The sequence below is a fragment of the Oncorhynchus masou genome, chromosome 30, assembly GCF_036934945.1.
Source record: "Oncorhynchus masou masou isolate Uvic2021 chromosome 30, UVic_Omas_1.1, whole genome shotgun sequence".
Classification (NCBI taxonomy): Eukaryota; Metazoa; Chordata; class Actinopteri; order Salmoniformes; family Salmonidae; genus Oncorhynchus; species Oncorhynchus masou.
In genome coordinates, this window is record NC_088241.1 from 9,094,033 (window position 1) to 9,119,451 (window position 25,419).

The 25,419-nt window shown below is 43.6% G+C and overlaps 1 protein-coding gene across 1 annotated transcript in view; it reads right to left on the reverse strand.

Annotated features, from left to right (window-relative positions):
- Positions 1–22,808, reverse strand: part of LOC135523024 (serine/threonine-protein phosphatase 4 regulatory subunit 2-like) — a 33,257-nt gene extending 10,449 nt beyond the window's left edge. The window contains exon 1 of the mRNA XM_064949751.1: positions 21,358–22,808. The gene's annotated coding sequence lies outside the window, so the exon portion shown is untranslated. The remainder of the gene's footprint in view (positions 1–21,357) is intronic.
- Positions 22,809–25,419: the final 2,611 nt, after the last annotated feature.

Genomic DNA, 25,419 nt, shown 5'->3' on the forward strand with positions numbered 1-25,419 from the left:
AATTTATTGTCAATCAGTGTTGCTTCCTAAGTGGACAGTTTGATTTCACAGAAGTGTGATTGACTTGGAGTTACATTGTGTTGTTTAAGTGTTCCCTTTATTTTTTTGAGCAGTGTATATCCCTCTATATCCCCCTACCCTCATGTACGCTACGGTCACAAGACCCAGGCCTCCTAACTGTCCCTAGAATTTCTAAGCAAACAGCTGGGAGGTAGGGCTTTCTCCAAAAGAGCTCCATTTCTATGGAATGGTCTGCCTACCCATGTGAGAGACGCAGACTCGGCCTCAACCTTTAAGTCTTTATTGAAGACTCATCTCTTCAGTAGGTCCTATGATTGAGTGTCGTCTGGCCCAGGAGTGTGAAGTTGAAAGGAAAAGCACTGGAGCAATGAACCGCCCTTGGTGTCTCTGCCTGGCCGATTCCACGCTCTCCACTGGGATTCTCTGCCCCTAACCCTATTACAGGGGCTGAGTCACTGGCTTACTGGTGCTCTTCCATGCCGTCCCTAGGAGGGGTGCGTCACTTGAGTGGGTTGAGTCACTCATCTTTCTGTCTGGGTTGACGCCCCCCTTGGGTTGTGCCGTGGCGGAGATCTTTGTGGGCTATACTCGGCCTTGTCTCAGGATGGTTAGTTGGTGGTTGACGATATCCCTCTAGTGGTGTGGGGGCTGTGCTTTGGCAAAGTTGGTGGGGTTATATCCTGCCTGTTTGGCCCTGTCCGGGGGAATCGTTGTACGGGGCCAGTGTCTCCCGACCCCTCCTGTCTCCTGTCAGTATTTATGCTGCAGTAGTTTGTGTCGGGGGGCTAGGGTCAGTCTGTTATATCTGGATTATTTCTCCTGTCTTATCCGGTGTCCTGTGTGAAAAGAAGTATGATCTCTAATTCTCTCTCTCTCTCTCTCTGAGGACCTGAGCCCAAGGACCATGCCCCAGGACTACCTGGCCTGATGACTCCTTGCTGTCCCCAGTCCACCTGGCAGTGCTGCTGCTTCAGTTAACTGTTCTGCCTGCAGCTATGGAACCCTGACCTGTTCACCGAACCTGTACCAGACCTGCTGTTTTCAACTCTCTAGAGACAGCAGGAGCGGTAGAGATACTCTGAATGATCGGCTATGAAAAGCCAACTGACATTTACTCCTAAGGTGCCGACCTGTTGCACCCTCGACAACTACTCTGATCATTATTTTTTGACCCTGCTGGTCATCTATGTACATTTGATCATCTTGGCCATGTTCTGTTATAGCCTAGTTCCTCTCTAGGTTTCTGGCCTTTCTAGGGAGTTTTTCCTAGCCACCATGCTTCTACACCTGCATTGCTTGCTGTTTGGGGTTTTAGGCTGGGTTTCTGTACAGCACTTTGAGATATCAGCTGATGTAAGTAAGAAGGGCTTTATAAATAAATGTGATTTTTACACCATTATCCCAGAAACCCTAGACCCACTCCAATTTGCATACCGCCCCAACAGATGATGCAATCTCTATTGCACTCCTCACAGCCCTTTCCCACCTGAGCTGTAAGTCAATGAACAGCAGCGTTCAACACCATTGTGCCCTCAAAGCTCATCACTAAGCTAAGGACACTGGGACTAAACACCTCCCTCTGCAACTGGATCCTGACGGGCCGCCCCCAGGTGGTAAGAGTAGGTAACAACACATCCTCCATGCAGATCCTTAACACGGGGGCCCCTCAGAGTTGTGTGCTCAGTCCCCTCCTCTACTTCCTGTTCACCCATGACTGCATGGCCATGCACAACTCCAACACTCATGTTTGCAGATGACACAACAGTGGTCGGCTTGATCACCGACGAGACAGCTTTTAGGAAGGTCAGAGACCTGGCCGTGTGATGCCAGGACAACAACCTCTCCCTCAATGTGATCAAGACAAAAGAGATGCATGTGGACTACAGGAAAAGGAAAACCGAGCTCACCCCCATGCTCATTAACAGGGCTGTAGTGGAGCAGGTTGATAGTTTCAAGTTCCTTGGTGTCCACATCAACAAACTATCATGGTCCAATCACACCAAGACAGTCGTGAAGAGGGCATGACAAAACCTCTTCCTTCTCAGGAGACTGAAAAGACTTGGCATGGGTCCTCAGATCCTCAAAAGGTTCTACAGCTGCACTATTGAGATAATCCTGACTGGTTGCATTACTGCCTGGTATGGCAACTGCTTGGCCTCTGACCGCAAGGCACAAGAGGGTAGTGCAGACGGCCCAGGACATCACCTGGGCCAAGCTTCCTGCCATCCAGGACCTCTATACCAGGCGGTGTGAGAGGAAGGCCCTAAACATTGTCAAAGACATCAGCCACCCTAGTCATAGACTGTTCTCTCTGCTACCGCACGGCAGGCGGTACCAGGGAATCAAGTCTAGGTCCAAAGGGCTTCTTAACAGCTTCTACCCCAAGCCATAAGACTCCTGAACAGCTAATCAAATGGCTACCCAGACTATTTGCATTGCCCCCCCTGCCCTCGCTTAAGCTACTGCTACTCTTATTTATTAAATATGCATAATCACTTTAACTCAACCTACATGTACATATTAACTCATTTACCTTGACAAACCAGTGCCCCCCGCACTGGTACCCCTGTATATAGCCTCGCTAATGTTATTTTACTGCTGCTCTAATTATTTGATACTTTTATTGATCCATTTTTTACTTAACTAACCATGCAGTTTTAATAGAAATAAGCGTTAAGGGCTTGTAAGTAACCATTTCACTGTAAGGAACAAGTTTACAGTGAAAATGGAACAAGTTTGGAACCACCAAGAGTCTTCCGAGAGCTGGTTGCCCGGCCAAACTGAGCAATCAGGGGAGAAGGGCCTTGGTCAGGGAGGTGACCAAGAACCCGATGGTCACTCTGCCAGAGCTTCAGAGTTCAGAGTTCCTCTGCGGAGATGGGAGAACCTTCCTGAAGGACAACTATCTCTGCAGCACTCCACCAATCAGGTAGAGTTGTCAGAGGGAAGCCACTCCTCAGTAAAAGGCACATGACAGCCCACTTAGTTTGCCAAAAGGCACCTGAATGACTCAGACCATGAGAAACAAGATTATCTGGTCTGATGAAACCAAGATTGAACTGTTTGGCCTGAATGTGATGATGTTTTTCAGAAGCAGGGACTGGGAGATTAGTCAGGATTAAGGATCAAATGAACAGAGCAAAGTACATAGAGATCCTTGATGAAAACCTGCTCCAGATGGGTTCGGACCTCGAAAGGTGAACCTTCGCCCCAGTCTAACAGGACAAAAACAGGTTTTTAGAACAGGACAATGACCCTAAGCACACAGCCAAAACAACACAAGAGAGGCTTCGGGACAAGTCTCTGAATGTCCTTGAGTTGTCCAACCAGAGCCCGGACTTGAACCTAATCAAACATCTCTGGAAAGACCTGAAAATTGCTGTGCAGCAATGCTCCCCATCCAACCTGCCAGAGCTTGAGAGGATCTTCAGAGAAAAATGGGAGAAACTCCACAAATACAGGTGTGTCAAGCCTGTAGCATCATACCCAAGAAGGCTAGAGGCTGTAATCACTGCCAAAGGTGCTTCCACAAATTACTGAGTAAAGGTTCTGAATACTTTCCAAATGCACCATTTCTCTCCCCTTTCTCCCAATGTGTGCGTGCAGTTGTTCACTTCCCTTCACTGATTTGAAAAGGAAATTACTGGTATACTAGCCCATGCCTCCACCAATTCAATGGGGGCACAACCCTATACCCCTAGAGCTTAGGCACTTCTGAAGGTTACGGATGGGTGCAATTTATGTTTCCCTTTGATAAGCTAGGCTGCTCTCAGACCTAGGGGTTAGGTAGAAGGTTGTTTCTGGACAGGGTCATAGTCTTCTTCTTGGGTAGACTCCGTAATATGACAGAGGTAGTGTTTCCTAAACCTCTCCCAGCTATTCCCCTTATCTGGTCTATTCCAGTACTAGCTGACCAGATTCAACAAATCAAGGGCTTGATGATTAGTTGAGCTACTGGAATTGATCAAAGTGGTAGGTAGATAAAATAGCCTTAGCGAAATGTTTGAAAGTAGGCCTACTCGATGTTGGGTTTGGGAAACCCTGCCCTGAGACACAATGACATTTTACATTTTGTAACTAAACTCCCATCAGGTAAGAATTAAACGTAGATAATGTATTTACACAACTCAAAGACAAAACCCACACTAAGGCTATGGTTGATTACCACTGGAGGAGGGTTAAGTAGAGCCGTTAGTTATGTTTCACAACTGTCCTAATTTAACTACGGTCACCCTCATACAGTAAATCGTGCGTTTTACTGCAGATCCTCAGATGTTTTATCACTTTTTATTTTTTTGCACCTTTATTTAACCAGGTAGGCTAGTTGAGAACAAGTTCTCATTTGCAACTGCGACCTGGCCAAGATAAAGCATAGCAATGTGAGCAGACAACAACACAGAGCTACACATGGAGTAAGCAATAAACAAGTCAATAACATAGTAGAAAAAAATAATCTGTATACATTGTGTGCAAAAGGCATGAGGTAGGCAATAAATAGGCCATAGGAGTGAATAATTACAATTTAGCAGATTAACACTGGAGTGATAAATGATCAGATGAACATGTGCAGGTAGAGATACTGGTGTGCAAAAGAGCAGAAAAGTAAATAAATAAAAACAGTATGGGGATGAGGTAGGTAAATTGGGTGGGCTATTTACCGATAGACTATGTACATCAGCAGCGATCGGTTAGCTGCTCAGATAGCAGATGTTTGAAGTTGATGAGGGAGATAAGTTCAGAGATTTTTGCAATTTGTTCCAGTCACAGGCTGCAGAGAACTGGAAGGAAAGGCGGCCCAATGAGGTGTTGGCTTTAGGGATGATCAGTGAGATACACCTGCTGGAGCGCGTGCTACGGGTGGGTGTTGCCGTCGTGACCAGTGAACTGAGATAAGGCGGAGCTTTACCTAGCATGGACTTGTAGATGACCTGGAGCCAGTGGGCCTGGCGACGAATATGTAGCGAGGGCCAGCCGACTAGAGCATACAGGTCGCAGTGGTGGGTGGCATAAGGTGCTTTAGTAACAAAGCAGATGGCACAGTGATAAACTGCATCCAGTTTGCTGAGTAGAGTATTGGAAGCCATTTATGACATCGCCGAAGTTGAGGATCGGTAGGATAGTCAGTTTTACTAGGGTAAGTTTGGCGGCGTGAGTGAAGGAGGCTTTGTTGCGAAATAGAAAACCGATTCTAGATTTGATTTTGGATTGGAGATGTTTGATATGAGTCTGGAAGGAGAGTTACAGTCTAGCCAGACACCTAGGTACTTATAGATGTCCACATATTCTAGGTCGGAACCATCCAGGGTGGTCATGCTAGTCAGGCGTGCAGGCAGCGAACGGTTGAAAAGCATGCATTTGGTTTTACTAGCATTTAAGAGCAGTTGGAGGCCACGGAAGGAATGTTGTATGGCATTGAAGCTCGTTTGGAGGTTAGATAGCAGTGTCCAAGGACGGGCCAGAAGTATACAGAATGGTGTCGTCTGCATAGAGGTGGATCAGGGAATCGCCCGCAGCAAGAGCAACAGGTGGATTGCATACGGCTAATTACACTAACTAATGTCCCAGTAAGCAAAGCCAATCTTAAATTTAGCCATCATCATACAGTGTGACTTCCTGCTTAGAGTTGAAACTTGCCAATTATTTCTCTTCACAATTTCTATTACTTTATTTAAATCAGGTGGTCACCGTTAAGACCAGTGTGGCTTTTACAAGGGAGCCCTGCATATACAATTTCATAAAATACAGAAAGATGTCATCCAAATAAAATACAGCATAATACATATTGCACAGACAAACATAAAAATATGTACAAAACAGTCAACTAAAAAACATTCTGTCCATTGCCAAACATGTGGAGCAAGAAAACCAAAGGCTGTGACTTACATTGCGCAAGTGGTCATGTGAATACCCCTACGGGTATTCTTCGGCATAAATGCGTAAAACTACATCACAATGCTGGAGACATCTTGGGGAATACGTAGAATGCGTAAGCTGGTTCATAGCACATTCACAGCTCAATGAGGACTCATTGGCACGCAGCGCTTTCAAAATATGGGGCACATCCGGATTGTTTTTTTCTCAGGCTTTCGCCTGCAACATCAGTTCTGTTGTACTCACAGACAATATCTTTACAGTTTTGGAAACTTTAGAGTGTTTTCTAGCCAAAGCTGTCAATTATATGCATATTCTAGCATCTTGTCCTGACAAAATATCCCGAAAGATGTACCTTGTTTGACTATTAGATGTTCTTATAGGCACTATAGTATTGCCAGTGTAACAGTATAGCTAATAGTCAAAGGTATACAAATGGTATAGAGAGAAAAAGTCCTATAATAACAACAACCTAAAACTTCTTACCTGGGAATATTGAAGACTCATGCTAAAAGGAACCACCAGCTTTCATACATGGCACATATTGCAAAATCACCTTTCTACACTTTGATTTTGCATTATTTAAACCAAATGTAACATGTTGTTTCATTATTTAGTTGAGGCTAAATTGATTTTATTTATGTATTATATTAAGTTAAATCATTCAGTATTGTTGTAATTGTCATTATTACAAATAAATAAATAAATATAATCGGCATCGGCTTTTTTTGGTCCTCCAATAATCGCTATCGGCATTAAAATCATAATCGATCGACTTCTAATATTTATGGTAATCCCCCCTCCCCACAATTTGACGTTTACGCTACACCCGATCCTATAGCTGTACAGCAAATAAAAAATATTTTCGCTAGCTCACCCGACATAAGTTGACAGTTTGCCGGTCCAATCAGAGTGTGCGTTTCACTAGCCAATCTGTTGCACTTGTTTTTGCAAAGGCGATACTCCGGCTACTTGTAGAGTAATCCACAAAGACTGCCACAAAATGAGTGACAAAACATTACAAATCCTGGCCAGATAATTTCAATTCGCCAGTCTCAATTCAAAGTCGATTCTCCAAGTCAAGTAATTTTCTATCAAGTCGAGTGTCAACTCAAACGAGCCCAAGTCATGTGACTTCAGTCCACAAATCTGCCTCTTAGTAATGATGAGGCTTATATGTATGCATTTTCACATCTGACAATGATAACAGGACAATGGTCACTAAAATCCAGTGGGAAAACCCCATTAGCAACATATTTATCTTGAGTACTTCTCAAAATAAGCCGAGTCAGGTTTAGCGCAGAGCAATTGTCACTGGCATCCTCCAAGTAATATAAAACTTTTTTTTTTAATTCCGCCATAGGCCTCCCGAGTGGCGCAGCGGTCTAAGGCATCGCAGTGCTTGAGGCATCACTGCAGACCCGGGTTCGATCCCAGGCTGTGTTTCAGCCGGCCATGACTGGGAGAACCATGAGGCAGCACCCAATTAGCCCAGCGTCGTCCAGGTTAGGGGAGGGTTTGGCTGGGACTTCCTTGTCCCATCGCTCTCTAGCGACTCGTGGCGGGCCAGGCGCCTGCAAACTGACTCTCGGTCGCCAGTTGGGCGGTGTTTCGTCCGACACATTGGTGTGGCTGGCTTCCAGGTTCAGCGAGCAGTGTCAAGAAGCAGTGCGGCTTAACAGGGTCGTGTTTCGGAGGACGCATGGCTCTCGACCTTCACCTCTCCCGAGTCCGTAGGGAAGTTGCAGCGATGGAACAAGACTAACTACCAATTTGATGTCATGAAATTGGAGAGAAAAAGGGGTAAAAGTACAATGTTTTTTTAATTAAATACAAAAACAGCCCCAAATTAGTTGCTCAGTTACCATACTTAATAGAGCAATTCAGATCCAGCAAATCCACAGACAACGCAATCTCAATCGCACTCCACACTGCCCTTTCCCACCTGAAAAAAAGGAACACCTATGTGAGAATGCCATTCATTGACTTCAACTTAGTGTTCAACACCATAGTGCCCACAAAGCTCATCAATAAGCTAAGGACTAAACAACTCCCTCTGTACCTGGATTCTGGATTCCTGATGGGCCGCCCCAGGTGGTAAGGGTAGGCAACAACACATCCACCACGCAGATCCTCAACACTGGGGCCCCTGTGGTGCATGCTTTGTACTCTACTGTACTCCCTGTTCACCCACAACTGCGTGGCCAAGCACGACTCCAATACCATCATTAAGTTTTGCTGACGACACCAGTGGTAGGCCTGATCACCGATAATGATGAGACAGCCTATAGCAGAGGTGCACAAATGCCGGACCTTGGTTGGACCAAGTGAAGGTTCTACCTGGACCTCGACACATCTCATAAATAATTGTTAAATGAAATACTGATGAAGCAAAACCTTTTTTCAATGTGCACATACTGTGCTGGCTCAGCCCAGCTGGGAAGGTCCCAGACAGCGCCCCATACTACTCTGTGTTGTCCAAGCACGTGCGTTATTTAAATCACGTCACAAAACTCAACCAAAGCAAATGTTTACAATGCATGTTAGGAGACTGACTTCAGAGAGCAAGACAACGAGAGAAGCAAAAGCGAGAGGAGAAATTATAGAATGGAGTGCGCAAAAGTCAAAAAAGATTATGCAGAAAAATCGAGCTTTCAAAGAGGAGTGGACAGACAAATGCCTTTATCCTTCCTGCAGCGAGTGTAAAACCACACTGCTAGATATATTCAGAGACCGTGACTCAAAAGAATTGGCATGGGTCCCCAGATCCTCAAAAAGTTATACAACTGCACCATCGAGAGCATCACCGCCTGGTATGGCAGCTGCTCGGCATCTGACCATAAGGCGCTACAGAAGGTAGTGCGTACAGCCTAGTACTTCACTGGGGCCAAGCTTCCTGACATCCAGGACCCATATACTAGGCAGTGTCAGAGGAAGGAACCAAAAAGAATGTCAAAGACTCCAGTCAACCAAGTCATAGACAGTTCTCTCTGCTACCGCACGTCAAGCAGTACCAGAGCATCAAATCTAGGACCAAAAGGCTCCTTAACAGCTTCTACCCCCAAGCCAAAAGATTGCTGAACAATTAATAAAAATGGCCACCCAGACAATTTACATTGAACCCTCCCATCGTTTTTACACTGCTGCTACTCCCTGTTTATTATCTATGCATAGACACTTTACAAATTACCTCGTACTGCCGCACATTGACTTAGTACCGGTACCCCCTGTATATAGCCATGTCATTGTCATTCAATTTTCTTGAGTTACTTTTTGATAAAATATTGACTAAATATTTTTTAACTCTTATTTCTTGATCTGCATTGTTCATTAAGGTCTTGTAAGTAAGCATTTCACAGTAAGTTCTACACCTTGTATTCGGTGCATGTGACAAATAAAATGTGATTTGAGATACATTAAGAGCATGAGGGAGGAGGATACACTCCTCCTAGTGTCATCTGGTTATAATGACCATGGCCTACATTAAGAACGAGAATCTTCTAGGTCTTGTGGAATATTTTGGTCAAACTATCCCCAATTGCAACCCTCTGCATGCACAGTGCATTCTTCCATCACATGTGCAGTGCACTCACCCATCACATGTAGGGATGGACGATATATCAGTAAACATATCAGAATTGGCCGATATTAGCTAAAAATGTCAACATCGGTATCAGCCTGATGTCTAGTTTAACAGCGATGTTAAAAACCGATTTCAAAGCTACCGTGCATACCTATATAACGTAGGGAGAGGACGTAATGACGCCAAGTAAAATTTTGCTCTACACGTGCAACACAGCATTCCTCCCACAATTTTTGATCGAGCAGTCATTTGAAAGAGTAAGAAAATTTCAGCGAGACAACGCAACGGCGGAATCAATTAAAGCCAAAATAATGGATTTCATTGCCCTTGACAATCAACCGTTCTCTGTCGTGGGTGATGTTGGCTTTCGCTGACTGGTCGAGCACCGGTACACACTACCAAGTGCGGTATTTTTCAGATGTTGCCCTACCAGAGTTACACATCAATAGCGTCACTGCTATTAGCTTCACGACATACATACTATGGAACGCCGTTTGGGTCTTTGCGTGTCAAAAAGATACAGTAGCACCATCAAAGCTGTACACAAAAAAAGTCTGCAAACAATCAAACACCGGCCACGAACGATGTGTTTACAATACCGTGTTGGTAATAAAGCTTAAATTTCTTTGACCGCAACTTCTAGGGTAGCTAGCTACTAATACAAAAAGTAGACTTATGCCATACTTTTATTTAAGGCTAACCAAAGAGTCGCACTATTGTGGCATGCTTCACAGATGGGTCCGACAACCATTAATCAAATAAGAACTGTCTTGTAAATTAGGGTTATTTTAGATGACACCTAGCTAGCTATATTGTTAGCTAGCTAACAATAGCAAAACAACAATCTGTCAGTAGCTATGTTTTTTGGGAAGAACTACATTGTTTGCATTCATGAGCAAGCTAGATCTTATATTTTATGACCAGCACTGTAGGTGCGCGAGACATCTTTACCAGCATCATAGCATGGGTATCGACAAATCGTTGTGACATATGAAATACGAGTGAGTGTAATCAATGTGTAATAACTATGTTATAAAATGTATTTGATGTGAAGTCATATTCAGGTCCTGATTGGTCAAATAGTGTTATTTGACGTGTATGTTTTTTTGACACGCAAAGACCTAAACGGCATTCTATAGCAATCCTGGCTGAGAATGAAACGACTGAACAACCAAACAGCAGAGCAAGTGAAAGAAATAGGTTTTGATTATGTTTTACTGTTAATGGGGACATACGTAAATGCCAACAAAATATCTTTTTGGTCAGTGTGGGTGCGTGACCTTTTTTTAACTAAGCAGGTCAGTTAAGAACAAATTCTTATTTACTATGACACCCCGGACGACGCTGGGCCAATTGTGCTCCCCCCTATGGGATTCCCAATCAGGGCCGGATGTGCGATAGCCTGGATTCGAACCAGGGACTGTAGTGACACCTCTTGCGCGGAGATGTAGTGCCTTAGATCGCTGCGTCCATGCGTGTGTTAACTATTTAACTGTCCCAGAATGCTTAAAAGGCCGCAAAAAAAGATTTTTTTTTTCACATTTAAATTCGGTATTTATTTGTTTTGGCAAGGAAAATATTGGATATCGGTATCAGCCAAAAATGTCATATCGGTGCATCACTAGTCACACGCACAGCTGATTCTCAAGATCTTGCACACTAATGAGACGCTATTGAGCCCACACTACTACACTGTGATTCAATGCCTACATGCTTTCTGGTTTTGATTACAATACTGGGTGAGGTGAATATTTTATATGACAAACATGATTTTTTGTTAACTAGTAAATAGTAGCCTACAGCAAAGTGTTTAAATATTTTTTTAACTTGTTAACAATTTCTGCTAGTTCGAGCCTGCTAACTGAGGAGTGTTAATTCACGTGTTTCCATACATTTCCTTTTAAAACATTTATCGTTACAAAAGGAGTTGTTTAACCTCATTTAATAAAGTTCAATTCTATTGGAAGGATTTACAATTTGCAATGATGTCTACTTATAAGGTAAACAGTTTGTCATATTTACTATAGCATATGGAAACAATCAAACGCAAAAAATATCTACATTTAAAATGGTATTAATAATATATTCCTGTTAATTCCCACGGGAAAGTGTCCACCTCTGAATATTCCCCAAAATGTGCAACCCTAACCCCCACCAATTCTGTCCGATCTGTAAACGTTAAAACTAGACAAAGACCAGCACAAAATGATTCAACCAAGTTTCAGAAATGACCAGAATGTCCACATTAGATTGAGTAGCCAGATTATTATTATTTTTTAAATCTATATTTTAAATCAAACTTCTGGTATTTACATGAACTAATTCAAAACCACAGCTGCAGGATTTAAAGGTCAGATGGAGTCTCTAATACAAGCATGCTTTGATCAGTTGGCTACGTCTTATTTTAAAATACCATAGGATTGGTTTGAATTGGTATAGGTACAAGATTGTCTTGAACTGAAGGATTGTATCTATGCCTCGAGCGAGGACTTGGGTTAAAAATAGTCAATAAGGGTTCCCTTTTGAGGGACTGCAGTATGGTAAATCAGTATTGTTATGGTAGGGATTACCTGAGTGGGACTTGGAGTGATTAGTCAAGGTCTGCGCGTATCCTTGAAATGTGAGGACAGGGTCCAGGCACCAAGATCATTTGGATAGACCCCATCCTCTCTATAGAGCATATTCTGTTTCCGAAAGGTGTTAAAGTAATGCAGAAAAGTAACTCCAGAGTCATAAGCCAGTCATGTGGTACCAGCAACCTACTGAATCTTTCCATGCCCTGATTTAGTGATGGCACTGGGCCTGAAAAGATTGGACGCTTGTACGTGTCTTTCAGAGTTCCTATTAGTTAGGAAAATCCAGTTTCAGACATTCTAGCCATCCTAATGCCATTAAATCCCACAAACTACGACAGTGACAGACCCCTTGTTCTGGTGTAAAACGGCACAAAGCACCCATGTAAAATGTCCTGTACCCGAGCCCCAGGATTTCCTCCCCGGGAACCGAGATGTTTCTCACCATTGAGCTGCCGATTATAAAATCCATTGTGGCTGACCGAGGAGTCGGTACATCAGACACCATTGAGGCCCGGTGATCTGAGCCAAAGGCAGAATCTCCCTGGGAAGGAATCCAGATAGGGGACGATAGCACTGGAACCTCCGAAGCCAGGAGGGCAAAGATGTTCAACAACTGGATTTGGGTCGGTCTTCCCAACGCCCAAGAAGCCCCACAGCCTGCTTCCCTCCAATTGGCCTACGCAGAAGGAATGCTGACAGTATCATCCGCTAAAGCAACCAGAAGTGACAGTACTGCTGCATTTTCCAAGAGAGTGGGAGACTTCTTTGGCGAGGGGCCCCTTGAAGGCATTAGCCATTCAGTCAATGAGTTGATATTCACAACACATCAGAACGACATCCAGCCTGAGATGTAGAGAAGGAGAAGGCATGTGGGGGTGCTTTCCACAGTATATTGTGCAAGTTCTTAATCTGTTTGCTAAGAGTACCCACTTCTTATCCCTAGTCCTCCGCAAGCAAACAATTGTTGCATCGGAACTCTGGTTGGTCCACATCGTCACAGACAAGACATTAGTAAATGCAGCTCATGCCATGCACAAAATGCAAAAATGTTCCTCTCAACAGTGAAGCCTCCATGAGAAAACATAGCAACTCAATCTGTAGCAGAGATAAGGATTTGCAGGGAGAGTAAAAAACAAAACGAGATGATAACTGATGTATTTCCCCAGACCTATACTCTAGCCTGTTAAAATGTAACTTTCTGCAACAAACTATTTGCTCTCAAATTTCGTAGGGGCGACTACCAGGCGGAGCTGCAACTGAACCCTACATTGAGGCATGCATTGGCTGCATTTCAAACACGTAAAAGACACACCCTCTCCCCTCAGCCCTTAAATTAAGTTAACACTTCTGATGACATATCATGACGTATGATGAGTTGACACTTGCAGGGCAAGGGAAGAATGAATTAATTTTCAATGGACCACCCATGCCCAGAAATGGGTCACCATTTCGTCCCACGGTTGTTTCAGTCATGATGGTACAAACGGTAGCTGTTGTGTGTGCTTTATATGCACAACAGTCAATTATGACTGCATTTCAAATCTTTGCTAGATGACAACTCATCCTCTGACATCTAAATGCTTAGCCATCTGACGATATCAGGTAAATGAAAATTACAAATATATAAGTGTGATGTCGGGGAAAGCTAACCAAACAAAAACATCCTTACTTTTACGATGTGTTTGTAACGTCATGCGCATCAGTAGCACAACTTCTAATCTACTTACAAGTGTATGTAAAAATGAATGCGTTTTGGCTGACATTTCTAGTGGATGTACAACCATCGCAAAATTTAATTATGGGGCGTTTTAGGTAGAGGTCGACCGATTATGATTTTTCAACGCCGATACCGATTATTGGAGGACTTTTAAAAAAGCCAATACCGATTAATCGGCCGTTTTTTAAAATGTATTTGTAATAATGACAATTACAACAATACTGAATGAACACTTATTTTAACTTAATATAATACATCAATAAAATCAATTTAGTCTCAAATAAATAATGAAACATTGCCAGTGAAGTATTGCCAGTGTAACAGTATGGCTTCCGTCCCTCTCCCTGCCCCTACCTGGACTCGAACCAGGAACACATCGACAACAGCCACCCTCGAAGCAGCGTTACCCATGCAGAGCAAGGGGAATAACTACTCCAAGTCTCAGAGCGAGTTACGTTTGAAACGCTATTATCGCGTACCCGGCTAACTAGCTAGCCATTTCACATCGGTTACACCAGCCTAATCTCGGAAGTTGATATGACTTCAAGCCAAAACAGCTGCTGGCAAACGCACAAAAATGCTGTTTGAATGAATGCTTACGAGCCTGCTGCTGCCTTCCATCGCTCAGTCAGACTGCTCTATCAAATCATAACATGATAACACACAGAAATAGGAGCCTTAGGTCATTAATATGACCGAATCCGGAAACTATCATCACGAAAACAAGACTTTTATTCTTTCAGTGAAATACAGAACCGTTGCGTATTTTATCTAACGGGTGGCATCCATAAGTCTAAATATTCCTGTTACATTGCACAACCTTCAATGTTATGTCATAATTACATAACATTCTGGCAAATTAGGCAGCCCAAACCGTTGCATATACACTGACTCTGCGTGCAATGACCGCAAGAGAAGTGACACAATTTCACCTGGTTAATATTGCCTGCTAACCTGGATTTCTTTTAGCCCAAATATGCAGGTTTAAAAAATATATACTTCTGTGTATTGGTTTTAAGAAAGGCAATGATGTTTATGGTTAGGTACACATTGGAGCAACGATACGCACCGCATTGATTATATGCAACACAGGATTCGTTAGATAAACTAGTAATAATATCATCAACTAGTGATTATGTGATTAATTATGATTAATTGATTGATTGTTTTTTATAAGATAAGTTTAATGCGAGCTAGCAACTTACCTTGGCTTACTGCATTTGCATAACAGACAGGCTCTTCGTGGAGTGCAATGTAATCCAGTGGTTAGAGCCTTGGACTAGTTAACTGTAAGGTTGCAAGATTGAATCCCCCGAGCTGACAAGGTAAAAATCTGTCGTTCTGCCCCTGAACGAGGCAGTTAACCCACCGTTCCTAGGCCGTCATTGAAAATAAGAATGTGTTTTAACTGACATGCCTGACATGCCTAGTTAAATAAAGTTGCAAAAATAAAACAAAATCGGCCAAATCGGTGTCCAAAAATACCGATTTCTGATTGTTATGAAATCGGCCCGAATTAAAAATCGGCCATTCCGATTAAAATCAGTCGACCTCTAGTTTTAGGCCCCAGAGTGAACAGAATTGAAAATTGGAAAACTGAGGGGCTTACGTTGCCAACTTCCCTTGCTTGGCTAATTGTTTGGACCGATGGCAAAGATGGCCGTATCAGTGATGATCAGCCAATGGACATAAATCTTATACAACAAGTTGGAAATCACTAATTCAACAATGAGTAGTCTGGAAGGAATCAGTGGCTAACTGCAATCATTGCAAAGCAATCACTAAGCCTGATATTCAGGGGAGTGGGTGTATGGTCCAAGTCCCGTTAGAAGGGTCTCTTTTCCAAGCTTAAAGGGATAAACATTCAACATTGGCCATGCTGTCGATCCAGGATGACGTCTGCTGCATTCAAAACAACAGAAAATGCAGAACTGGGAAATCTCAGACTTCAGTGAGGTCAAGACAACTGGGAAGAAAAAAAATAATGTAGCGAGTGTAGCGAAATGCTTGTGCTTCGAGTTCCGACAATGCAGTAATAACCAACGAGTAATCTAACCTAACAATTTCACAACAACTACCTTATACACACAAGCATAAAGGGATAAAGAATATGTACATAAATATATATGAATGAGTGATGGTACAGAACGGCATAGGCAAGATGCAGTAGATACATATCAGATATACATAGGAGATGAGTAATGTAGGGTATGTGAACATTATATTAAGCAGCATTGTTTAAAGTGGCTAGTGATACATTTTTTACATCCATTTTTCCATTATTAAAGTTGCTCAATGTTGGTGATGCCTGTGTAACAGCCTTGAGATAGAAGCTGTTTTTCAGTCTCTCGGTCCCCGATTTGATGCACCTGTACTGACCTCACCTTCTGGATGATAGCGCGGTGAACAGGCAGTGGCTCGGGTGGTTGTTGTCCTTGATGATCTTTATGGCCTTCTTGTGACATCGGGTGCTGTAGGTGTCCTGGAGGGCAGGTAGTTTGCCCCCGGTGATGCGTTGTGCAGACCTCACAACCTTCTGGAGAGCCTTACGGTTGTGGGTGGAGCAGTTGCCGTACCAGGCGGTAATACAGCCCGACAGGATGCTCTCGATTGTGCGTCTGTAGAAGTTTGAGAGTGCTTTTGGTGACAAGCCGAATCTTAATCAGCCTCCTGAGGTTGAAGAGGCGCTGCAGCACCTTCTTCACCACGCTGTCTGCGTGGGTGGACCAATTCAGTTTGTCAGTGATGTGTACGCAGAGGAACTTAAAACTTGCTACCCTCTCCACTACTGTCCCGTCGATGTGGATAGGGGTCATGTCTTTTGTTTTGTTGACGTTGAGTGTGAGGTTATTTTCCTGTCACCACACTCCGAGGGCCCTCACCTCCTCGAGCTCGATGACGAGTTTGGAGGGTAATATGGTGTTAAATGCTGAGCTGTAGTCGTTGAACAGTATTCTCACATAGGTATTCCTCTTGTCCAGATGGGTTAGGGCAGTGTGCAGTGTGGTTGCGATTGAGTTGTCTGTGGACCTATTGGGGTGGTAAGCAAATTGGAGTGGGTCTAGGGTGTCAGGTCGGGTGAAGGTGATATGGTCCTTGACTAGTCTCGCAAAGCACTTCATGATGACGGAAGTGAGTGCTACGGGGCGGTAGTCGTTTAGCTCAGTTGCCTTAGCTTTCTTGAGAACAGGAACAATGGTGCCCATTCTTGAAGCATGTGGGAACAGCAGACTGGGATAAGGATTGATTGAATATGTCAGTAAACACACCAGCCAGCTGGTCTGCGCATGCTCTGAGGACGCGGCTGGGGATGCCGTCTGGGCCTGCAGCCTTGAGAGGGTTAACACATTTAAATGTTTTATTCACGTTGCCTGCAGTGAAGGAGAGCCCGCAGGTTGTGGTAGCGGGCCGTGTCAGTGGCACTGTATTATCATCAAAGCGAGCAAATAAGAAAAACAGCCCCGTCGCAACTTTTTGTAATCCGTGATTGACTGCCACATACCTCTCGTGTCTGAGCCGTTGAATTATGACTCTACTCTGTCTCTATACTGATGCTTAGCTTGTTTGATTACCTTGCGGAGAGAAAAGCTACACTGTTTGTATTCGGTCATGCTTCCAGTCACCTTGCCCTTGTTAAAAGCAGTGGCTCGCGCTTTCAGTTTTGCACGAATGCTGCCATCAATCCACGGTTTCTGGTTTGGGAAGGTTTTAATAGTTGCTGTGGGTACGACATCGCCGATGCACTTGCTAATTAACTCGCTCACTGAATCAGCGTATTCGTCAATGTTGTTGTTTGACGCAATGCGGAACCTATCCCACTCCACGTGATCGAAGCAATCTTGAAGCGTGGAATCAGATTGGTCGGACCAGCGTTGAACAGACCTGAGCGTGGGAGCTGCCTGTTTTAGTCTCTGTCTATAGGCTGGGAGCAACAAAATGGAGTCATGGTCAGCTTTTCCAAAAGGAGGGCGGGGGAGGGCCTTATAAGCGTTGCAGAAGTTAGAATAACAATGATCCAGGGTTTTACCAGCCCTGGAAGCACAATCGATATGCCGGTAGAATTTAGGGAGTCTTGTTTTCAGATTAACCTTGTTAAAATCCCGAGCTACAATGAATGCAGCCTCAGGATTTGTGGTTTCCAGTTACATAGAGTCAAATGAAGTTCGTTCAGGGCGGTCGATGTGTCTGCTTGGGGGGGGGGGGATATATGCGGCTGTGATTATAATCGAAGAGAATTCCCTTGGTAGATAATGCAGTCGACATTTGATTGTGAGGAATTCTAAGTCAGGTGAACAGAAGCACTTGAGTTCCTGTATGTTGTTATGATCACACCACGTCTCGTTAATCATAAGGCATACCCCCCCCCGCCCCTCTTCATACCAGAAAGAATCTTGTTTCTGCTGGCACGATGCGTGAAGAATCCAGCTGGCTGTACCGACTCCGATAGCGTGTCTCGAGTGAGCCATGTTTCCGTGAAGCAAAGAACATTAGTCTTATGTCTCTCTGGAATGCTACCCTTGCTTGGATTTCATCAACCTTAATGTCAAGAGACTGGTCATTGGCGAGTAGTATGCTCGGGAGCGGTGAGCGATGTGCCTGACCAGAAGACCGCTTTGTCCGCCCCTTTTACGGCGCCGTTGTTTTGGTTCGCCGGCTGGGATCCGATCCATTGTCCTGGGTGGTGGGCAAAACACAGGATCCGCTTCTGGAAAGTCGTATTCATGGTTGTAATGATGGTGAGTTGACGTTGCTCTTATATCCAGTAGTGCCTCCTGACTGTAATAAAACCTAAGATTACCTGGGGCACCAATGTAAGAAATAACACGTAAATAAACAAAATACGGCAGTTTCCTAGGAACGCGAAGCGAGGCAGCCATCTCTGTCGGTGCCGGAAGTAATGCTCTAGAGCTCCAACCTGAAGATCACTAACGTCATGATTCAACCTTGTGCTTCAAGTCAACTGGGAACACCATAAATCCAGACAACACCAGACTTTGATGACAGAATTTGCCCGCGAAGGACTACTGTGCCATCTTCCTGTTCAAGTGAGTACAGGGCAACAAATTGAGTCCAAAAAAGTATTGTATGCTGCTGCTTAAATTATGTAATATGCCAGGGAGATATGTATACTGTGGCTAAGAAAGTAATACTAAGTGTATGTTGTGTAGTGAGCTGTTAGTAGCCCATATGCCTCCCTAATAATTTGGTATATTAACCACCTCTTAATTTCACCTACTGTTCAGACTTGGTGGTGCACATGTAGCCTATAGCCTGTTTTAGAGAAAAGTAATCATCAAATATTCTAAGCGATTTCATTGTCTGCTTATATACCCCCTATTTATCCTGCGATTCTGACTTGGTGTACAGGGAGAACACTAAGAACAGCACATGTTCTGAATTCTGACGCTGTACATTTCAAAAGTGCATAACAAATAGTTGACTACATCTGTTCTAGCTCGCTCATTAAATGTCTTCAATTGCAATTACGGAGTGCCTCTTATCCGCTCGTTGTACAAACCATGAAATAAAGGGACATCTCAGTTGTCAGTAGAAACCACATCTGGTTTAGCAAATCAGCCATATTAGCTATGTTTTTTTTAAATGCTGAATGAACTGTATCGCTGATAGACAAGGCTCCGCTAATAGCTAGGTATAGCAGTGGTAAGGTGTTGGGACAGCTTTCTGTGCAATTAATGAATTGTTTAGTGTTGTAGTGACTTTGCTGTCATGCATTGGGAAAAAAAGTGTACCCCACCAAGATTTACATTCTAAATTCACCACTGCATATAAGACGAAAATACACCGGTTGAACGGGCAAGACAAAATATTTAAGTACCTTTGAACAGGGTATGGTAGTAGGTGCCAGGCGCACCGGTTTGAGTGGGTCAAGAACTGCATCACAGCTAGGTTTTTCACGCTCAACACGCTCCAGTGTATATCAATTATGGTATTCCACCCAAAGGACATCCAGCTAACTAGGAGTCAACATGGGCCTGCATGCCAGTGGAACACTTGACACCTTTTTGAGTCCTTGCCCCAACAAATTGAGGCTGTTCTTAGGGCAAAAAGGCTGCAACTCAATATAAGGAAGGTGTTCCTAATCTTTGTACACTCAGTGTATATGGCCAGTGTCACCCAAGCACTGATAGTGCATTTCCAATGAGGATTTACCCCAGTGTTTTACACAAAAGCCTCAGACTTGTTTCCATCTACGCAGGTTGGCAGCCGTGTCTCACTAGGCCATGGCTCCGACAGATCTGCTCTGACATGGAGCCAAGGTTAGGCCACTGGTACTTTTCAGCTGTCATTTACATAAATGGCCGTGAACACATTTGATGGTTAACATTGTACAAAGCATAGGTCTTGATCATGCAGAGGTTGTTAATTCTGCTCTTCACAAGTCCTCATGGTCAGTCCTAGTTATGGAAACAATTTACTTAGTATAACATCAAGGTGTAGACAACTAGTATAACACTGGTAACAGCAGAAAAGCAGCCTCAATATTTGAGTTAAGCTGCATACTCAAAAACACCATTTTATAATGGCAGGGGTGTTTGATTTCCTTACATTAGCATCATTACATCAATAATGCCAATAAATATGGCATAATGCCATACTTATATTAGTAACTAGGCCTACCCTAGTTACCCTGTGTGGTGACAACAAAACGATGTTTCAGCTTTCCACATGCAGAAATACAATATAATTTGTCTAGAATCAGATGAGGTTGTTTACTGCCAAAATTAAATGGAATTTCCTACAATAGCCCACGTGTAGCAGTATTTCCATCACACACGTACCTGCATGGGTTGCACAGTTCAACATGTACCCATGCCTATCTCCCAAACATTGAGGAAACGTGAAACTAGATCTAAATAAATTGATTTAGCTATTCTCTGCTTAACAATACACAGAATTAGGAATTGAGTGCCGGTTAACGCTAACTATGCATGATATCATGCATTTAATTACCTGGCTAGTTACAGATAACGTCAATGTGCCACCCGGGGGTGTATTCATTACGTCTTGCAACCGAAACAGTTTACCGTTAAAGAACCAAACGGAACGAAACGGACCAACTGAAGTTGAAAATGTTGAGTTGGAATGAACGGTTTCAAACGTATAGCAACAGAACCGTCGTAATTAATATACCATACCCCTGGTAGGTTTGTATTGAATTGCTAATGTACTATCTCTAGCAACTACAATAACGTTAGACCGTACCCACTGCCACTGGGCACACACTAGTTAAATCAACGTTTTTTCCCCACGTAATTTCATTGTCAATGAAATTACGTTCAACCAACGTGGAATGTACGCTGAATTGACGTATGGTCTGTGCCCAGTGGATAGGGGTGAAGCCCCAGCCATGTCGTGAGAAAGCAGAGAATGTCTGAAGAAGCATGCATTTAACTAACCACTCAATAAACAAAATAACTCGAAATGTTGGCATCCCTTGTAATGCTTAACATGTGCTGATGTTCGCTTGGCAATTGTCATCTACTGCCTCCTAGCAGGCTAGCTAACTAGCTACCACCATACAAACTACAATGGTTCTAACCTAGAACTCAATTCAGAACCGCACTCACCAGGCAATGCAGTTTTGCGTGCCGCCGTCCAGACTCCTGTTGTTGTCCACGGTCCCACGATGCTTTAGGTAACTACCTAGCAAGACATTTCCGTTAACACAACAACCATATTGATCATTTTGTCGTTTTTCAGAAATGTCTTTTTTTCTTGTTTTTCTCTTTATCGAATCACACAATGTGCCCGAACCCCGGGAACATTTATGACTCTATGCTATTAGAACCAATGAAAAGGAAAGAGAACCTTGTAAGTACCCGCCCTACACGTTCTATGGCTGCGCAGTACAGCTTCTGCGCACATCCTGCCGCGTGCATCAAGGCTTCTGTGTGATCGCTATGCGTGCAGGACGACCGCTGCTACTGCGGAGGGCCATGACTCCGTTCTCTCAAAAGCAGGCAGTGCAGGCGACGACTCTGATGTCCTGTGTTGCTCTGCTCACTTGTGTTGTTATGAACCAATGTGTAATGTGGAAACCCACCTCAATTTCAGAGCAGCCCTTGAGGTTAATCAGTCTACATAGCAGAACAACATCAGCAGTCTGCCTGCTTTAGGTCTGCCCTGGATTGCTTCTGCCTCGTGGCCACCATCTTAGTTGCAAGAATCAAGGACTGGAGGACAAAATGGTGGCTATTTTTTATGTGCTCCAGCAACTGCACCACTTTACATGATACCAGTGAAGTAAAATACCACAATGACGTGCCATGTCCTGGTAAGGACAGTATTTCAAACCTATAGTTGAATTTGTACAAAAAAGAGAAACCACTCATGTCATCTATGAGCAAGTGCCTTACTATAGACCAGTTACTGCTACTCACTGTCTTTTTGGGGTATGTTTATTCCAAAACCAACTGCAAAGCCACAATATTTAACCAATCAATAGGTTGGAATGGTGCTATTGATAAGATAAAAAGTCTACATTAAGGGTTGAGAACATCATGGGTTGTCAAGGACCTGTACACACCACTCTTTAACCAACAACTAAGCTACCCCTTAATGTAAAGCATTCTTCTGTCAAATCAATCCAGTTAAGAACTAAGCCTATTGGGTTTGGCCAGTAAAACTAGACTCTCTCCCGGAAGATACAAATTGAGGGCCAGTATGGCATAAACAATAGGAATTGTGTAATACTATATGCACCTCCAATGAAACTTGATAGCCAGTGGTATGACCTGAGATGGTTTGGACTGCATGGTTCTGCAAACCAATATGCTATTTACGGGTGATTTAAGAAGAAACAAATCGAGTCAATCTATCATTAGAAACTGTTTTGACAAGGCCACAAATTGGACATATTCATGAACAAGGGGGGATCTGTAAGAGGTTCAATGACGAATGTGTCTTTTGGACAAATAACACGAGGCAGGTAAGATGGGAGATGCTGATGTCGTGGTCAACACAAGTAACAAATGCACTTTTCACACTAATCATAGAATGCACAGTGCATCACGTCACCAGTAGGTGGCCATCGTGCTGCAGAACTGCTATCCACATTTGTTTTTTGCTCTAACCCTGAGGTCAGCATTTCCCTTGAGTGTGGACATCGTGAGGAACAATGACCCAAATAAATGCAACATCAGTAAAAAAAAACATTTTAAAAAGAGACAGCCCTGCAAGCAAACTGTCACCATTTTATGGATGAAACAGCTTGATTGAATTTGTGTACAGTAAGTTAAAGTGGGTGCGTCCATGATGATCAGCATAGCTTCTTGGAATGAAGTGTGCTTTTGACTGATCATGTGGAGAAAACCCAAGGCATTCTTGACTCATTACCGATTGGTCTTCGGTGTAAAGACAGGTCTCAAAGTTCGTACAAGCTAACCAATGATTGTAGAGAAGTAAATAAGCTTACTCAGCCTTGAGATCCGTACCCTTAAAACAAATTTTTCTGTAAGTCTCCCATTGGCGTTAATGAATGATTTACGTGAAAGTCTAATTTGTGGATTTAGGGGGTGTGTGAAACTTACTCCTCAGCCTGAACTGTCCCCACTTGCGCCAACGAATAGCTATCTTTTTGCACGGCACCAACTGGTAAGACACTTCAGGAGGGCGGTCACGTGTGCTTGCAAGGTAGATATCCTGGGTTTGAGCCTCGTGTGAGCCAAATCAGGCGAAAGTGGTACTCGCTAAGCAAGCAGCATGACATCCTTTACAATGGTTCCGTGACCCAGATTTATAGTTGCACTGGGGTCACTATTGAGTAAGTTTGATGGGTGAGCGTAGCACTTGGGCATGTGTGAAAATTACTCCTCAGCCTGAAGTGTCCCCACTTCTGCCTGCAAATAGCTCGTTTTTTGCATGGCACCAACTGGTAAGACACTTCAGGAGGGCTAGTAAGTGAGCTAGCTAGTAAGGCAAAGGTCTGAGCCTCAGTACAAGCTTAACCAGGAGGAATTTAGCAAGCAGAATGACGTCCTTTACATGGACACTTATGTAGCCGATGTGGAATCACTAGCTAGTTGGTGGTGCACTAGTAGAGGCTATCATGAAAGTGTTGCGGTTTCCCTTGCTTTGCACAGGACATTGCTTTTGTGGAGCAATAGGTAATGCTCCAGGGCTGTATTTAATCCGGTATGTCAATGAGTCATGTGCGCGGACCTTCGCGGCCTTGGAAACAATGGCCGTGTTCCTCTGCTCAGAATGGAATGGTTCCAAAAGTGCATACTCAGTCAACAGGGAACACAATCAATAAATTGAGCTTAAATGCACTCACTTAAGCTGAGCACCCCCTGTTGACTGAGTATGCACTTTTGGAACCACTCCATTTGGTGTAAAGTGTGAACTCCACCCATCCAGCGAGCTAAATCATGCGCACATTGTCCCAATCCCAAATCGACCCCACGCACTTGTGGAGATTTGACCGTTTTTTTATTTTACCTTTATTTAACAAGGCAAGTCAGTTAAGAACAAATGCTTATTTTCAATGACGGCCTAGGAACAGTGGGTTAACTGCCTGTTCAGGGACAGAACGACAGATTTGTACCTTGTCAGCTCTGGGATTTGAACTTGCAACCTTCCGGTTACTAGTCCAACACTCTGTAAGCAATATGGCAATAGCTCCACTTGCTCACCGATGAGCTAGGTGGAAGTCTCACAATGTTGCAAACACCAGTCAAATCCCCAAAAGTGCAAAGGAGGTAGGGTCTGGGTCGATTTTGGATTGGGCCATTGGATACAATCCGATCCGCTACCTTTATCACCGAAGTGTGCATTTGCTCATGCTCCCTCAAGGCATTGGATTAGTGTAAGCATTAGTTTCCATTGTATAGACGGCAGTGCCCACTTCCGGGAGAGGGGTCAGGAATCGGAAAGGCACAATAGGAGTGACCAGTACAAAGGACAGTGACGCTGGTCATAACCTTGTCCCCAGGCTAATGCGCACAGTGCATCTAAGCATGGGATATGAACGATTCAAAGTTGCCCTTAGTGGGAGTGACCATAACATTCTAGAATAGTGACTTGAGTAAAGTATTTGTCATTTAATTTGAGCGAATCACACGACTGCGAGGTTATGGGGAAGTGTTTGTGGGAGATGATTGTTTAGTAGATTAAGCAGATTGAACCAATGCCTATGCACTGAGTTTCTCCCTGTCTTTCTGTATTGGCTAACAAAGGCCAAGTTTGACTTGCTGATCCACCAGACTCTGAGCATTTGGGCAGAAGTTTCTGGGAACAAGATCACATTTGTCAGAGGCAATTTTCGTTTTCCCCCAAAGACACCTCTGTCCTTTCTACATGATTCTGAACAAGTCTGATCGACTGAATTTCTTGTGTTCAACACTTGGGACACAGATTCATTTAAAAGTCTGAACCTTACAAGTCTGAATCTTACATATAATTGATATAAACGATCATCCTATGGATCCCAGACATGGTGCTTCTATAACTTGTGTAGGAGGAATATTTCAGTGTAGGCAACACAAAGTACTGGCAGAAAAGGATCTAGGTGACCACGAGTTGGAAAGTCACAAAACTGACCTTTCCACCTTATCACATTCATCATTAGTTGAAAACCATGACTGGATGGGTCATTTAAATAGGTCAATCATTTGATTTTTAGGAAAATA